Source organism: Podarcis erhardii, assembly GCF_964252035.2.
Source record: "Podarcis erhardii genome assembly, chromosome: 9".
NCBI lineage: Eukaryota > Metazoa > Chordata > Lepidosauria > Squamata > Lacertidae > Podarcis > Podarcis erhardii.
The window spans coordinates 42,902,070-42,916,358 of NC_138512.1; the positions used below are offsets into that span (position 1 = coordinate 42,902,070).

At 40.8% G+C, this 14,289-nt stretch overlaps 1 protein-coding gene across 9 annotated transcripts in view; it reads left to right on the forward strand.

Annotated features, from left to right (window-relative positions):
- SLC10A7 (solute carrier family 10 member 7) overlaps positions 1-14,289 on the forward strand; it is a 133,045-nt gene that overhangs the window by 20,124 nt on the left and 98,632 nt on the right. The gene's annotated exons all lie outside the window — the stretch shown is intronic.

A 14,289-nucleotide genomic window follows, 5' to 3' on the forward strand; every position in this document is an offset into this window, starting at 1 on the left:
TTTCTTTCCACATACCGTAACTCTCTCTTCAACTAGAGTTGAAGCTCCGAGGCCGGCTGGAGGCAGGACGGCATGCGGAAAAGCGGCTTCTTACCCCCCCCCCCAGTAAGTGTGCTTAGGATTGCAGCCTAAATTTCCTTGTGTCCTGAAAAAGCTTATTTAGGGATACAGTGTGCCTTTTCCTAGTGACTTGGCCCCCATTTGCTAACATTATGCAACATCTGATTATTTGCGGACTGTAGAGATCCAAGAAGGATGAGTTGTTATTCTCAGTAAGCAAAAAAATAGAAGAAAGTTCCCTTAGATGACTGAAAGTTAAGAGTGACTCAAGTAGAGGCTTTTTATTGAAATGTTTTAGCCTTTCTGCTGATCTCTCTAACAAGATCAAAAAGCTGCTGTTCTTCCTCCCTACTTTGTATGAGTTAAAACAAGGCTGTGCAGGGATCCCATGTGGATAGAGAGGCCTCTGTAGAGCATGTGTATAGCCTGGAGGGATTCTTCAGATGCCCATTGCCACCCATTTTTCTTGCAAGTGGGGGAGTGACTATGCGGGTCTGGTTTCTGAATTTGTTCTTTTTGTTCTGAGAATAATTGATTTAAGTATTTCTGCCCCCCTCCGCAGTTTGGAATATAATCTCACTGCAAACGTAACATTTACTTTTTGACTATGCATTTATTGAGAAGATGAAACTTAAAGCACTCTTTAATTCTCTGTGGTGGTGTGGAAGGCTTTTGGAGATATTTCATTAATGAAGGCCAAATAACAAACCTGAATGGTTATTTCCATGGTTTTTGACAGGATAAACAATGTAGTATTAGGGATTATTAGTGTAATCACATTTAAAAGTATAAAGAGATGGTATATCTTACCTGAATGGATTGAACCAAAATGCAAAATGCTTAAAAAGTGCCTTGTAATGTTGTATTATGAAATGGGGGCTGGCGGGAAACTCCTGAAATTTATTCTAGATAAAGTGGGAGTGCTACCATTCATTAGTTCTGATAATCTGATTGAGGATAGCCAACATTTTTTTACTTTCCTGAAGCAGCTAGGGTGCATTTTAGGATTACTCCTTAAGCTGGCCCTTTGCTTGGATGCTCAAGTGCTGGCAGCTGCCTTGTAAAGGCTTAATCTGGTTCACATCTGCAGTCTTTCCTGAAGAACCTGGTGTGGTCTCTTTGTGGGGCTACCCTTGGAGACAGTGCAGAAGCACCAGTTGATGCAAAATGCAGTCACAAATTTGTTTCCTGGAGCTCAAAATACATAATTTCAGTTTGGACATAGTTGGTTGTATCAAAGAAGTTGTCCTATTTGCACAAAGGCTTCTACCTGCACAACATGACTTTCTCTCCCCCTGCATCCTCCCCATTAGCTTTGGGGGATCAGGGGAATCACAGAACACATTTAAGGTATATGCAGGTAGAAGAGAGGGAGAAGTCCTGTTGCAAAGTCCTTGTGCTAATGAGATAACTTCATTAGACAAAACCCAATGTGACTGAACATGTTTGGGATAATGCTGTTCGTCTTTCATTGTCACTGGATACCAAGTTGCTATTCTCTCTGAATTATTGTTTACAACCCTAAAATCTATTTACTTGGTGGCCACCACCAGTTGATAGTTCATCAGCTTATATATTAATGTTATTTAATACATAAAGTGATGGGTTTTTATATTGCCGTTAAAAAAAACCTTCCCCTGGGCAGCTTTACAAATGCATATTCACACATATCAGTACAAAGAGATCAGCAGCAATTGAAAGCAGCATAAAACTGATACCGTCAAGGCTTAATAGTTAAGTAAAAGTCATTGGAGAATACCAGCCTTTGACTGGTCTCAGAAAGATAAAGTACATACCAGCTGAAACTTCATCGGGAGAGCATGCCACATTCTGGTTGCTACTGCTGCCGCCACCACTGAGAAGGCCCCCCAAACTTGTTGTGGGGGCAGGGTGCTGTGAAGTTAGCATTTTGTTATGTTAGTATGTACTTCTTTGTTCATACTTATACATTATGCCTAAATTGCCCTTTGTTTTTTGCCCTTTAACCCATTTTTGTTGCCACATTTGATATATTATGTGTTACTTGTAAAGCATGTTTAAAAGTAAATCCAAGGCAAACGAAAGCATAACATAGTTCAATATTGGCTTGATTTAAGCGTGGTAGAAAAATGGAAATCTGTTTTTCATTTTTAAAAAATCTCATCTTAGAACAAGGAAAACCCAAAATAATGTAATCGGTTAATGCAATGTCTTCATGTTGTAACTTAATATCACTTAAAACTGTAGTATACTTTATTTATTTAAACGTGTATTTATTTGTACTCTTTGAAGCATAGCAAGGGACATAGTCAACTCAAGATTTCCTGTGTTTCATCAGAAATTTGACTGCAAACATGATCAAGTTGATAACAGTCAAAGGTTTTTGCTGGCTGGCTGGGGGACACTGTTGATTGCCTTTTCTCTATTGGAACAGGATTGTGAAGCTTAGGGTAACACATATTTTGATTCATTCTTTACCTTGCTCTTTTTAAATTCTTCTGCTCTTCCCAAATTAATCAAGAAGTGAGCAACTGAAAGATGTGTTTTGCATTTTGCAAAGCTGTGCTTGTGGTGGAAATTTGATTTGAAGGGCTTATTTCTGCTAGATGCATCAATATGTCCTCTAGACTTTCAAAAGTTAAAAGGCAATAAGTCAATCCCTCTGGAAACTATGCAGAAATTCAAATCATAAATAAGGAAATGCGTCAGGTACATTAAACAGACACAGAAAAATGGCTTTCTGTCCTTTGTAGCAAGGTAATTGGGCACCACAGCTTGGCAGGAGCTGGTGCTATTGAGTTGGCTGTAACTGCCACAGGTTGATAGGCAGGTGATAAGGCAGCTTCCACTTGGGTCTGCACAGGAGGCCTACCTAATATGCTGTCTGCCCTAAGGGCCTATGGGAACACAGTTGGATTATTATGTTAATGCATGAGCCTGCTGCCCTCTTCCTATCCCAGCTGGGTTCCCTGTTGTTAGGAACTGCTTTGCACTGACAGTGGAGTAATATGCTTCATGATTGAAAGGGCAAAGGGGCTTCGAAGAAAAAAGAATAGGCCTGCACAGATATGTAAATGAGGAAAGGAAGTCAGTAGGAGGGTTTCCATATAGGTATAGATAGAGAATTTATTAGAAAATGAGTAATACAGGGCTGCTAATTGCACTGTTGTTTAAAAACCCCATTAAAAATAATTTCCACGTGCATTTTTACTTGTAATGTTAGCGGACGCCAGGCTGGTAAATATTTCTGAAGGAGTTGTAGGAATTCTGTTTGGTTTTTTAAATCGAATGATACTGTACAGGTCACCAGTATGCAAACCGATAGCAGTTCAGTTGTTTCAGGCTTTGATCCCAGTTTATTCCCCATTGCTAATTTTCTTTAAAAAATATATGTAATTGCCAGTGGAGGTGTACAGTTCCTGCATTGTCTTTTAAAAGCCACTTTTTGATCTTTGATGGATTATGTGGTCATGGGTATAGCAGTTTTATTTTGTTTTGTTGAATGTTAAATCTTTAAATATACCGTGTGTGTATACGCGCGCGCGTGTGCGCACACACACACACACACACAGTATTCAAGGACCCAGTGATGGAATACACCTTCTGTGTATCCTGGGCTTTATCTGCATACCTAAGGCAACAACCAGCCCACTATTTGCTATATTGGAAGGCTCTGTTTCTGGCACCAGCAAATGAGCAACATTTATTGCTGTTGCTTACAGATCTCCACCCTCAGTTGCTAGGGCCTAAGGCTAGCATGTTTGTGCTATTTACAGCTAATTGTAATGAAAATATAGACGGTCTTATTGCCCCCTAGTATTTTTACCAAGCCTTGATAGAGACTTGTCTTGAGCTTGCCAGGGTGACACCCCACTCTGGGAAGGCTTTGATAACAAGCATACAATTTGCAGGATTGTTTGGGGACACTTCCTCATGTAATGTGCTGTGGTTGATTGGTGCTTTCAGTTGGAACACATGTCATTGGAAAGCATGTATTGATGGTGCAGTTTCATACTATTCCAGACAGGCTAGTTTTTGTGGGGGCACATTTTAAGCTCATACACTAGAAGTTTTCTGTTTCTTGAAGTTCTTCCTTCTTCAGAGCTATAGCGGAAACTGATAATACTGTTTTGAAGTCCCTAGCATAAATAACTAGTATTGTATGTGTGACTTGAAGAATTTGGTGTCTGTTTCTTTTAAAATAATGATGATGCCGAACTAGGAGAGAAGGTTTGGGATTAATGGGAAATTGAGGCATGCATACTGTATGTTAAATTTTCAAGATAGAGTTAATTTCATTTTTTTTCAAAGTTATGTGATGTGACCTGGCTTTAAGCTTGTATGCAGACTTGTATTACAAGTATTATTAAAATAAAAAACATCAGGCAGCACAACACATTGTTTATTGTAGGAAACATAAATGTGTTTGATGACAAATACATCAAGTATGAAATGCACACAACTTTCTATGCTCAGTGCTGCTGATAGTCAATGTAAGTGGTGGTGGTTGCACATGAGAACACACATGCAGAACAGAAAGCTGTTCCGGGTATAATACTGGGTAGATTTAGGCAACTGGTTAACAGGTAAATAACATAATGGATTATATCATTGCATGGAAGCTCTTTTCCCACCCCTACCTTACTGATTGCTACTGCTTTTAACAGATGAAATGACCAGCTTGTATTGAGCAATTATGTAATGAAAGATTCAGTTGGCTAGGCTGTCATATAATAATTGCAGTTAACCATGTGAATAACATGGTTGTTCCATTCCATTAACTGTGGCTGATTGGTAACTCCTGTTTTTCACCTATCTTAATGCCTCTACAGATAGTTTCACAGGAAATAGCTGGAGAGTATAGGTTCTCCACAGAAAAATATTTGTGTTCATATAGCCTTGGAGGTAAGCTTAAAAGGGCACCATTTAAGATGTGGCCTTGTTCTTTCAGTTCACTTAGAAAGTAATATTCTTTGAAGTTATGGGGATGCATTGTTTTAACTAGACCTCTAATCGTGTTATAGATTATTTGTCTTGAGGAGGATCAAGGGACAAGACCTTTAAGTGTTTTCATCACAGCTTAAGATCTCAGGAAAATTTTAGCTTTAAATGAAACCTCTGTTTGGGAGGCTGTTATTGCTCTGTATCCATTGGAGAATACATTCTGAGGTAATTTAAAAGACAGAGAGGAAAAGTCACTTAGAGATATAAAGTGCTTGACTAGAAGAGAGTCACATGTTGGCAGTTACTTAGGCATCGCTGTTCAGGGGCCTCTTCTATTAAATCATAAAAGTGACAAACCATTTGTCCTGGTATGACAGCTATTGCCTAGCCTACTAAGCTAATAAGCCTTTGGTAGTGAACAAAACTGAGCCATAAATTAAAATTTCAGATAGTTTCATAGCTGGGGGTTTGGGGTTGCCTTTTATTCATTATTGAGTAACCTTTCACTATCTGAAACCGTATATGAATAAAGTTAGGTTTTGGAAATAGCTGAGCAATGGGCTTCATCTCAGACAAGGAATACTGTAGAAATTCTTTGGACCAAATGCAGTCAGCTGCATTCCGGTTTGACGTCAAGGCAACGAAGGCATTATTTCATTTGTCTTCGTGTAAGTAGGTATTGGGTTACATTAGAACAACCCTAAACCTTTCAGAAAAAGAGGGGGGAAGTGTGCACATTTCTGTAAAAGAAACTACAAGTACAGTTCACTAACTACTTGTGCTTTGCAACTTCCACTTGTTTCAATGTGGATTTTGTGGTAGGCCGTGCAAGTGCCTTTGAAGTAGATGAAGGTTGCATAGTAGTTTGGTGAATTGAGATATCATCTTAACTATGTCTACTTAGCAGTAAATCCCCCTGAATTCAGTGGAACTTGGGATTGCAGCTTTATACCTAATGGTTATTTGCTAAGGTTTTGAACGAAGATGCTGCAGTGCCTTTTTATCTTGTACTAATTCACTTTATATGTTAACATTTAATACTAGAAAGAGGAGAAATTATGATTTCTCTTTCTAATAAATTTGCACTCTTCTGTTGTCATTCCAACAACTAAGTTTGCATGCCAGAGGAACAAGCTGGCAGCCAGGTTGCCCATGCTCCTTCCATCGACACCACCATTGCCACTGGTGGGAAAGGGAAATGAAGAGAAAGTCTTTTTCACCCTTCACCCTTTCCCACCACTGCCACTTCTGATGGGAGGAGGAAGCCTTTGGAACATAGGGAAGGAAGTTCTTCTCCCCTTCTGCCATGCCCCCCACCAATGATGAAGAAAAGAGAAGGATTTTAAAATGCAGGCTTGCTTCTCTTGGCAGTGGTGGGAGGTGGGTGGATGAAGAACAGGTTAGGTGGAGAGTGGTGGCTGTGCAGTATCCTGTGTGCATCTTACCTGCATTTGACTTGCTAAGTTTCAACCATACCTGGTTGGAGGTGGGCTGGTGAGGTGAAGGATCCCAGGTTCTGGGCAAGGCCCATTTGGAGCACCCTGCAAACAAGGGAGCCTTTGGCCAGCAGCACAGTGACAACAAGTAGGAATTTTATGGGACCCAGCAAGAGCCAAATGTGCCCTGCTTGGAGGGTGCATCATGGGGATCTTGTCAAGGAAGAAATGCAGAGTTCTCTTAAAGATGCTTGTACTATAAATGAAAAATAGCATTAATAATAAAATACTTCAAAATATTGTTCTTTTCAGAGATTTTACAGAATTTTTTTTGATAATTTCAATATTTCCAGTATGGTCAAATTGCACTCTGATCAAATTCCCCTCACACCCATTTCCAGCAAAGGTTTACTCACTATTGACTTGTTTCAAATCCTGGAACTGAAAATTTGAATCAAGAAACAAATGTGTATGGTTGATCTATGTAGTAAGAGAAAAATTCTGAATTTGTAGAAGGCAGGAACTTGGAGATTGAGTTCCCAAAGTCTGTGATACAATTGGGACTCTTGAAGGACACTTGCTAATTGTAAAGTTCTCAGACATGGAACATTTGCAGGTGCAATATTGCATGCAAGGAGACAACCCTGAGGCAGGTGGATTCTTTTCCTCTACCCCACTCAAAGCTGGGGTTTGGCATTGCAGGCGCTGCCACCTCTTCAAACCAGCAAACCAACAACAGCTCTAAATAGCTTTAGAACATGAGAGCTGAGTGGAAGGCTCAGAGTTGAAGTATATTATATAATCTTCTAAACAGGGACTTGGGGGAGAGATCCTGTCCTTTGTGGAATAGCTGTTGTCGAGCTAATCTTCCTTCTTCACTTCCCAGGGGTGTATTGTTGCTTTCTTTCCTCCCCCTCCCCCTTTACCCATATGATAATGTTTTTCAAGATGAATTTAATAGCAAATTCCAGAGGTCTGTGTTCCCTCTGTGTAGTGCATCCTGCTCCAGCCAATTAAATCAGTAATACTTTTGCTTTTAGTTTATGACTTAAATGAATGAATGAAGGCATTCAGTTGTCTCCTTCGGACGTGTCATCTACCATGGGTCATGTAACAGAGACAAAGAGGGATGTGAGGATCTAAATTTTCACCTTCAGTGTTTTTAGAGATGTGTGATAGGGTTTGCATGCCATGCAACCCTGTTTTTGTTGCCAGGAAGGTCCATGTTCCAGAAAAAGTAGTAAGCTAGTGCACATTCAACTCCAGATATGCATTCAGTTTCCACTTAGTTCAACTACAAAGGCTTATCAAAAGACAGAATCTGGATCTCACTGCGTGTTAAAGTGGTGGTGAAGTACTAAAAGACACAACCTGGGCAGTTTTTTGTTTGCCTTAAAGGGACCATTTTATTCATTCCCTGTCTTTTGTCAAGCAGTTAGCGCCACACTTTTATTTTGCTGTTCTGCAATAGGATTTTTATATGCATTTTAACAGTTATTTAAGAGTCCCCGTGTGCGTAAAAAAGCATCTGGATATATGTACTTCCCCCCCTTCTTAAATAAAGCTGCATCATAACCAGAGTGTTCCATCAATACAGAAGAATGAGAAGGGAGCTGTGGCTGGAACAATATGTAAAAATACTGCTCATAAAAAATTTCCTTTATTAACTGTCATCATCCCCAGAATATATGTTCAAATAAACGTTGTGTAATAACTAAATTTGAGATTAATAGGTCCCTTAAGAAACGGTGAAGTCATTCAGGATAGTCAGTGAAAAATAGGCTGTAAGACTGTAACATGCACATATTGTCCTGCTTACATGCTCTCTCTGGTGTCATTCCCATTTATCAATGTCGGCAGGCTCTGTTCTCATTAAAACACTCGTGCACAAAAGCAACTTAATTTTCTTAAGAGGAAAGGACACCTGATTCAATTTAGCACCAACAACCAATAACTTGAATATATATTCTTTTCCATTCTGATGTCAAATGAATAGTTATGAGCAGGAGCTGAGATAAAATGCATTCCTATTTTTTTATTTTTTAAGCCTCAGAGGTAGGTGAACATGCTTCTAAAAAGGAGAGCATCTAATTCTTGGAAATCACAGTTAAGACTTAAACTGAGATAATATTAACTTTGGTTCCAAAAGGAGCACTTCAAAAGAAAACGGATGCTTCATGTGGCTATTTTAGGCAAAACTTCTCACTGATTTAGTTTAGTATGGGTTTGCAATTTAGGGCCAAATTAGATGTTATGCTGAACACCCAGGTGAAGCCAAAAAAAAAGCAGACATGGGTTTAACACCCTCTTGCCCTCTGTAGCTCTCTGTAAGACTTACCCATGGCCTGACAGTGCAAAATCCTGTATTTACGTGCTCCTGGGGCTGATGGGAGTTGTAATTCAAAACATATGAGGGGCACCAGGTTGTGGAATTAGAATATATGTTCTGAGACTTACAAAGGGAGGGGGAAAGCTTAATGTGGGTAAGGGAATTGGACATGTAGTTGCAGGGGTGTGGCAGCTGTGGCTTGACTCCAACTCCCACCAGCCTCAGCCAGTGAGGAATGAAATCAAAGAAGCACCCAAAAGAGGAAATGTATTAATGGGTGACTTCAACTTCTTTTACGTAGACTGTTTGCATATGCATTCCAGACACAACAAAGAAGTAAAAAATCTAGATACACTAAATGATTGTGCTCTAGAACAGTTGGTCATGGAACCAACCAGGACAGCAATGACCCTAGGTTTAATATTGAGTGGCACCCATGGTATGGTGTGAGATATGTTAAGTCAGTTTGGAGCAGTGACCACAGTGCTATTAAATATACAGTGGTCCCTCGGGTTACAAACACTTCAGGTTACAAACTCGGCTAACCGGGAAGTGGTACCTCGGATTGCAAACTTTGCCCCAGGATAAGAATGGAAATCGTGCGGCGGCGGCAGTGGGAGGCCCCATTAGCGAAAGCACACCTCAGGTTAAGAACGGTTTTGGGTTAAGAACCGACCTCTGGAATGAATTAAGTTTGTAACCTGAGGTACTACTGTATATGTAAAAGGTTAATTGCCAAGAAAGTCCAACATGGTCACATTTGATTTCAAATGAGCAAACTTGCCCCAAATGAGGAAATTGGTTAAAAGGAAGTTGAAAGGCAAAATCAAGAGGGTCAAATCACTCCAAAATGTTCTGGAGTTGTTTAAAAAATGCAATACAGTGGTACCTCTGGTTAATAACTTAATTCGTTCTGGAGGTCTCTTCTTAGCCTGAAACTGTTCTTAACCTGAGGTACCACTTTAGCTAATGGGGCCTCCCGCTGCTGCCGCGGCCACATGATTTCTGTTCTCATCCTGAAGCAAAGTTCTTAACCTGAGGTACTATTTCTGGGTTAGCGAAGTCTGTAACCTGAAGTGTCTGTAACCTGAACCTGAGGTACCACTGTATTAGGAACTCAGTTGGAGTGTATACTGCAGGTCCAAGAGGATGCCAGAGGACAAATTCATGATCCAACAGACTCTTCTTATATTCAATATAGTGAATGATCAGGGTTGTTGGGAATTGTAGTACAGCAACATCTGAAAGGCCACAGCTCCCCTTACTCCTGTGCTATGGGCTAGGTTTCTAGGTTATGGCAAAGGACTTATGATTGCTATTCCTTCTGTCCTGTGTTTACAAGTTTTAGGTTTCTATCCTCTCTCCATTTGAATATAAATTTCACTGGGGGAAAATGGCAGTTTTAAACAACAGCAGAACTTTGAGTAAAGCATGGATGGAGAAATACTGAAGAGGAGTTTCTTTTAAAACAACCCAGTTTGAAATTTATATTCTGCTTGATTGTAAAAAAAAACAGTCAAAGCATTTTACAAAAAATAAAACCTCATAATTATCAGTAAAAGTGGTTGAAAACAACTATTTAAAATATTCAAATAATAATGAAGCAATAAGCTAATAATAGAGTAAAACACATATTTATGTTCCTTTCAGTTACTGCTATTCAAACGTTTGCAGCTGTTTTAAGCCACCACTTTCCCCCCTGTCTCCTTCTCTTCTTGTTCCCATGCCAAGGCAACTGCTGTTGTGCAACATGCTTTCACTTTTGCTCCCCTGCCCTGCCTTCATGCAAATCCAGGATTGTAATGAGGCCCTACAGATCTTCCAATGGGGCTGCATGATGATACTCTCTCTGTGTCCCGCACCCACCCACCTAAAAACCACTATACAGCAAGGATGGGGAACCTGTTGCCGTCCAGGTGGTGTTAGAGTCTAGCTTCCATCAGCTCCACCTAAAGGTCAGGAAACATGGGAGTTGTAGTCTAGGAATATCTGGAGGGCTGCAGGTTTCCCACCCTTGCTGCTAAAGCTATTCTGGAACCATACTGTTAGGCCTCCCTGTGCTAAGTAGATTCTGAAATGGTGCGCTGTGCATGTTGGGTGCCATGGAGTGCTATGTATGTCTCTAGCCCATACAGAGCCAGAAGTGGTGAGTGTCCATCTGTGATTCCACATGATCCACTGCTTTAATAGTTATGCCCTACCTTACCCAGATGTACAAACATTACATTTTAAAAAATCTACTTAAAATCTTAGTTTCAAAATCTCAATACTCTCCTCCTCCTTCTTTGGCAATCATTTGTAACCGAGTAAGATTGTCTTCCATGAACACAGTCTTAACAGTGAGTCCGTAAGTGACTCTGGAGGCCAATTCTGGATCCACACATCCTTCCACAGTGGGAACATAGGATTCTGGGTGGGAGTTGATCACGGTGAGGGTTTGCCAAACATGCCTTCCTCTTAGCACGTTTCTCCCTTTTGTCCTGAGTTTGAGCGTCTTCAGAGTCCACGAAACCTTTGGTGAAGGCTGTTCTCCAATTGGAGCATTCGCAGGCCAGTGTTTCAGAGTTGTCTGTGTTTATACTACATTTTAAAAGTTTTACCTTTAAACCTCTTTTGTTGACCACCAGCATTACGTCTTCCATTTTTAAGTTCGGAATAAAGTACAGTGGTACCTCTGGATGCGAACGGGATCCATTCCGGAGCCCTGTTCGCATCATGAGCAGAACGCAACCCGCGTCTGTGCATGCGCAGGTCATGATTCGTCGCATCTGTGCATGCACGTGATGTCATTCTGAGCGTCTGCGCGAGCGGCACAACCTGGAAGTAACCCGTTCCATTACTTCCGGGTCACCGCGAGACACAACCTGAAAAGATTTAACCTGAAGCGTCTTTAACCTGAGGTATGAGTGTAGTTGCTTTGGAAGATGATAATCAGGCATCCAAACAACATGATCAGCCCAAAAAAGTTGATGTTGAAGAATCATTGCTTCGACACTGGTGATCTTTGCTTCTTCCAGTACACTGGCATTAATTCGCCTGCCTTCCCAAGTGATGTGTTCGGAGACACTGTTGATGGAATCTTTCAAGGAGTTGGAGATAGCGTTTATAAGTGGTCTGTGTTTCACAAGCATACAGTAAGGTTGGTAGTACAATAGCTTTGTAAACAAGCATTTTGGCCTCCCTGCAAATGTCCCGGTCCTCAAACACTCTGCACTTCAGTTGGGAGAAAGCTCCACTCGCAGAGCTCAGGCGATGCTGGATTTCGGCATCAATTTTAACTGCCCAGGTAGGAGAAGTGATCAACACTTTACAATGTTACACCACTGAGCTGGATTTGTGGAACTGCAGAAGGGTTGTTTTGTGCTTGTTGGTGCAGCATTTTGGTTTTTTGGATGTTGAGCAATAGGCCAAGCTTTTCATAAGCTTCTGCGAAGATATTTACACCAAAGCAGACAAAGTACAGCAGAGAAGCATTCCATCAAATGCTCAAGAGGATAAAGCTGCATTCACTGAGTACCCTAAAATATAATATTGCTCATGCCATGTGAATGTCTTTGAGGCAGTGCAAGCCCAAGACATTTTGCTACCCAAAGGTCAAATGCTTCCACCCCCCAATTAGGGTTAACACTGTGAAAAGCTTTGTTGCATTTTTAATGCACCAGATCTACCATACAGAAACACCTAAAGCAGATTGCTTCATTCTAGGGCCATTCTTCTTAGTGCGTATCATTTGTGCAAAACAGGTGAAAAATGACTTATGTCCAGGTAAAGTAAAGGACCCCTGACTGTTAGGTCCAGTCATGGCCGACTCTGGGGTTGCAGTGCTCATCTCGCCTTACTGGCCGAGGGAGCCAGCGTACAGCTTCTGGGTCATGTGGCCAGCATGACTAAGCCGCTTCTGGCGAACCAGAGCAGCGCACGGAAATGCCGTTTACCTTCCCGCCGGAGAGGTAGCTATTTATCTACTTGCACTTTGATGTGCTTTCGAACTGCTAGGTTGGCAGGAGCAGGGACAGAGCAACGGGAGCTTACCCCGTTGCGGGGATTCGAACCGCCGACCTTCTGATCAGCAAGTCCTAGGCTCTGTGGTTTAACCCACAGCGCTAACTCAGCAAACCTGTAAAGGCAAGGACACCTGGAAGACAGCCTTAGAAGATGATTGCAAGGGAGATAGGTTCATAGTAGAGAGGGCAGTTCTTGTCTGAAGTCCTTTTACAGCTTTGTGGGTGAATATTGAATATGCTTACAGGGCGCACCTGTCTCAAGGTCTGAAACTATAGCTTGGTAGACTATTAGTTAAATTCCTCCTTTTCAGAGAATACATGTTCCTGTTCTCTATCTGTGATTGCTGGCTAGCAGAGTTGTCTGGACTAGTGCCTACTCCTTATGTTCAGAAGCAGAATGCAGATGAGGTAGAGGTGTTAAAATATGTTGCTGTGGTTCTACAACTGTCAACTGTGATGTTTTATTCAGCTCTGTCTATTCAGAAGCTCCCTGCGCAATGAAGAATGCCATATGCCATTGTCCTTGCTTGCTTGCTCGCTAGCTGGTGAGCAAGCAGCTAGGCAAAGGTTTCTAAACCTGTGTTTCCTTGTGTGTTTGGGCCACTGAGAGAGACTGCGGTCCAGTGCTATCTTTTATTGATAAGGCCAGCAAAGGATGACTCTAATGAAATTATCAAAGCTTTGAATTAATTATGAACTTGAATAAGAAAGCTAAGCTCTCTGGAGCCAAGCATCTCATTAGTCATTCATTCACATTGCAATCTCTTTATAGAGGCAGAAGGCAGGTTCTGCTTCAGCTTAGCCTGTGTTTGGATTTGGTTCAAACTTGCCAGCTCTTTCAAACATCCTTGCTCTGTGGCTGCAAGACATCCTTGGTGATTAACTTGATTCTGCCTCTGTTCTTCATTTAAATGGCAGGTTCTGCTTTCCCCACCCCCACTTCCCTTCCATTCCCTCTAATCCTGGTTCTGCATCATCGAAGTGGATGTCATGCAAGGGTTTCTTCTTCTCTGATAGCAAAGGGGAAAGCTTTACAAGATTGTAAATATTTTATGTCTCGTGGAGTTTGATAGCTTATCCTTAATGCTTGTTTCCATCATTGTTTCTTGGAAATTTAGGTAAGCACAACACTTTATTTAAAATCAATTCAAAGTCATTTATTTTTCTTACTTGTTGAGTTCCTTACCTTCTATCGGTATCTCTGGCCTTCAGGATTAAAAGTCTTGTGTTCTTATGGTTTACCTATTTCAAAATGTATTCAGTTAAAAGTTCATAATGTAGATGCCTAATATTAAAGTAAAATATGGCTTGCTACAGTTGAGAAGTTCTGGCAATTTGGATGAGTAATACTATTATATTCAATTATTTTTCAGAATTTTCCCAGTATTGGATTTTTATTTCCCCCAATAGTAACAGTATATTTCTAAGCACTGAGCTCAGTAAGACTTCTTCTCTAGTAAGTTTATGTTAGGATTATACTGTTGGTCTGTTTGTACTATTTGTGTCAGCCATGTAAAAAAAAAAAAAAATTCACCCT